The sequence below is a fragment of the Triticum dicoccoides genome, chromosome 7B (genome assembly GCF_002162155.2).
Source record: "Triticum dicoccoides isolate Atlit2015 ecotype Zavitan chromosome 7B, WEW_v2.0, whole genome shotgun sequence".
NCBI lineage: Eukaryota > Viridiplantae > Streptophyta > Magnoliopsida > Poales > Poaceae > Triticum > Triticum dicoccoides.
The window spans coordinates 510,797,040-510,800,250 of record NC_041393.1 but is presented as its reverse complement, the minus strand read 5'-3'; positions in this window follow the sequence as shown (position 1 = coordinate 510,800,250).

Below are 3,211 nucleotides of genomic sequence, written 5' to 3'. Positions count from 1 at the left end.
GTAAAGTGACTTGCCGGTAACGAGATTAAACGAGGTATTGGGATACCGACAATCGAATGTCGGGCATGTAACGTACCGATTGACAAAGGGAATTGTATACGGGATTGCTTGAGTCCTCGACATCGTGGTTCATCCGATGAGATCATCGAGGAGCATGTGGGAGCCAACGTGGGTATCCAGATCCCGCTGTTGTTTATTGACCAGAGAGGCGTCTCGGTCATGTCTGCATGTCTCCCGAACCCGTAGGGTCTACAAACTTAAGGTTTGGTGACCCTAGGGTTGTAGAGATATGAGTATGCAGTAAACCGAAAGTTGTTCGGAGTCCCGGATGAGATCCCGGACATCATGAGGAGTTCCGGAATGGTCCGGAGGTAAAGAATTATATATAGGAAGTGAAGTTTCGGCCATCGGGAAAGTTTTGCGGGTTACCGGTATTGTACCGGGACCACCGGAAGGGTCCCGGGGGCCACCGGGTGGGGCCACCTATCCCGGAGGGCCCCATGGGCTGAAGTGGGAGGGGAACCAGCGCCTGGTGGGCTAGTGCGCCCCCCTTGGCCCCCCCTGTGCCTAGGGTTGGAAACCCTAGGGGTGGCGGGTGCCTCCAGTTGCCTTGGGGGGCAACCCACCCCCCTGGCCCCCCCTTGGAGATCCTATCTCCTAGGGCCGCCCCCCCCCTAGGGGGCCTATATAAAGAGGGGGGAGGGAGGATAGCCGCACCCATGCTCTTGGCGCCTCCCTCTCCCCTTGCTACACCTCTCCCTCTCGCAGAAGCTTGGTGAAGCCCTGCCGAGATCACTGCTGCATCCACCACCACGCCGCCGTGCTGCTGGATCTTCATCAACCTCTCCTTCCCCCTTGCTGGATCAAGAAGGAGGATACGTCTTCCTCAATCGTACGTGTGTTGAACGCGGAGGTGCCGTCCGTTCGGCGCTAGGATCTCCAGTGATTTGGATCATGACGAGTACGACTCCCTCAACCCCGTTCTCTTGAACGCTTCCGCTCGTGATCTACAAGGGTATGTAGATGCACTCCTCTCTCTCGTTGCTAGATGAACTCATAGATTGATCTTGGTAAAAGCATAGAATTTTTTTATTTTCTGCAACGTTCCCCAACAACTATCTCCTTATTTTGTTTTTATCGATGCCTCTCTCTCTAAACATCTGGACATGATTATCGATATCGGCTTTCGCTTGAGGACAAGCGAGGTCTACGCTTGGGGGAGTTGATGCGTCCATTTTGCATCATGTTTTCCTACTGTTCTTTATAGTGTTTTCAGTCAATATAACACTTTGTGGAGTATTCTAATGCCTTTTCTATCATAATATGCAAGGTTTACACAAAGAGGGAGAATACCGGCAGTTGGAATTCCGGACCTGAAAAAGCTATGTTAGAGATACCTATTCTGCACATCTCCAAATGAGCTGAAATTTTACGGGGACTTATTTTGAAATATATAAAAATATTTGAGAAAAGAAATATTAGAGGGGGCCACCCATGTTCCCACTAGGCACCAAGGCGCACCTACCCCCTAGCGCGCCCTGGTGGGTAATGGGGCCCCTGGCCAGCCTCCAGTGCCCATCTTTTGGTATATAAGCCGATTTGCCCTAGAAAATAATAAAGGGAGGACTTTCGGGACGGAGTGTCGCCGTCTCAAGGCGGAACTTGGGCAGGAGCACTTTTGCTCTCCGACGGTGAGATTTCGCCGGGGATACTTCCCTTCGGGAGGGGGAAATCGAAGCCATCGTCGTCACCAACAACCCTCTCATCATGTGAGGGTCAATCTTCATCAACATTTTCAACATCACCACATCTCAAACCCTGTTAATTCATCTCTTGTATTCAATCTTTGTATCAAAACCTCAGATTGGTACTTGTGGGTTATTAGTATTGTTGATTACATCTTGTAGGTTATGCTAGTTGGTGTATTTGGTGGAAGATCATATGTTCAGATCTATTATGCTATTCAATACCCCTCTGATCTTGAGCATGATTATGTTTTGTGAGTAGTTACTTTGTTCTTGAGGACATGGGAGAAGTCTTGTCATAAGTAATCATGTGAATTTGGTATTCGTTTGATATTTTGATGATATGTATGTTGTTGTTTTCCTTAGTGGTGTTATGTGAACGTCGACTACATGACACTTCACCATCTTTGGGCCTAAGGAATGCATTATGGAGTAGTTATTAGATGATGTGTTTCTAGAGTGACAGAACCTTAAACCCTAGTTTATGCGCTATTCCGTAAGGGCTGATTTGGATACATATATTTAATGCTATGGTTAGATTTTATCTTAATTCTTCTTTTATAGTTGCGAATGCTTGCAAGAGGGGTTAATCATAAGTGGGAGGCTTGTTCAAGTAAGAACAACACCCAAGCACCGGTCCACCCACATATCAAATTATCAAAGTAGTGAACCCGAATCACACAAACATGATGAAAGTGACTACATGAAATTCGTGTGTGTCCTCAAGAACGCATTGCTTACTATAAGAGGTTGTTCCGGCCTGTCCTTTTCTACAAAAAGGATTGGTCCACCTTTCTGCACTTTTGTTACCATTACTATTACTTGCTCGATACAAATTACATTGCTATCAAACTATCTGTTACCGACAATTTCAGTGCATGCAGAAAACACCTTAGTGAAAACTGCTCGTCATTTCCATCTGCTCCTCGCTGGGTTCAACACTCTTACTTATCGAAAAGACTACGATTGATCCCCTATACTTGTGGGTCATCACTCTGTCGTGCAACACCTCAAGTGTGAACCCTTCGAGGGTGATTCCTCTGAGTTCACATTGATGGCTACATCAAATGGGAATCCATCGAGCGGGGCTGAAGGGAGAGGCGGTACCACGCCGGTAGAGATGGACCTAAGTTCCAAACAGTCTCTTGTGAGTCGGTGTGACGCCCGGATAATCAAGCTACTGTAACCTCTGCTAATGATGCCACGTCACTTCCGTTACTGTCGCTCATCTCGCGTTAGTTCAAAACGATTCGAATTCAAATTTGAATTTTTGGCAAACAACCAAAGTTTTCAAACATTAAAACAAAAAATGTTCGGAATGTGACTTAGTTAAGTTTACTAAATTAGGTACAACCTATGTATTTTTACAAAACTAGAATGTTAGGTAAATAAAGAGAAAACATAAAAGAAAATAATGAAAAAGGAAAGTATAAAAAAACAAAAAAACAAACTAACAAAAAAAGGAA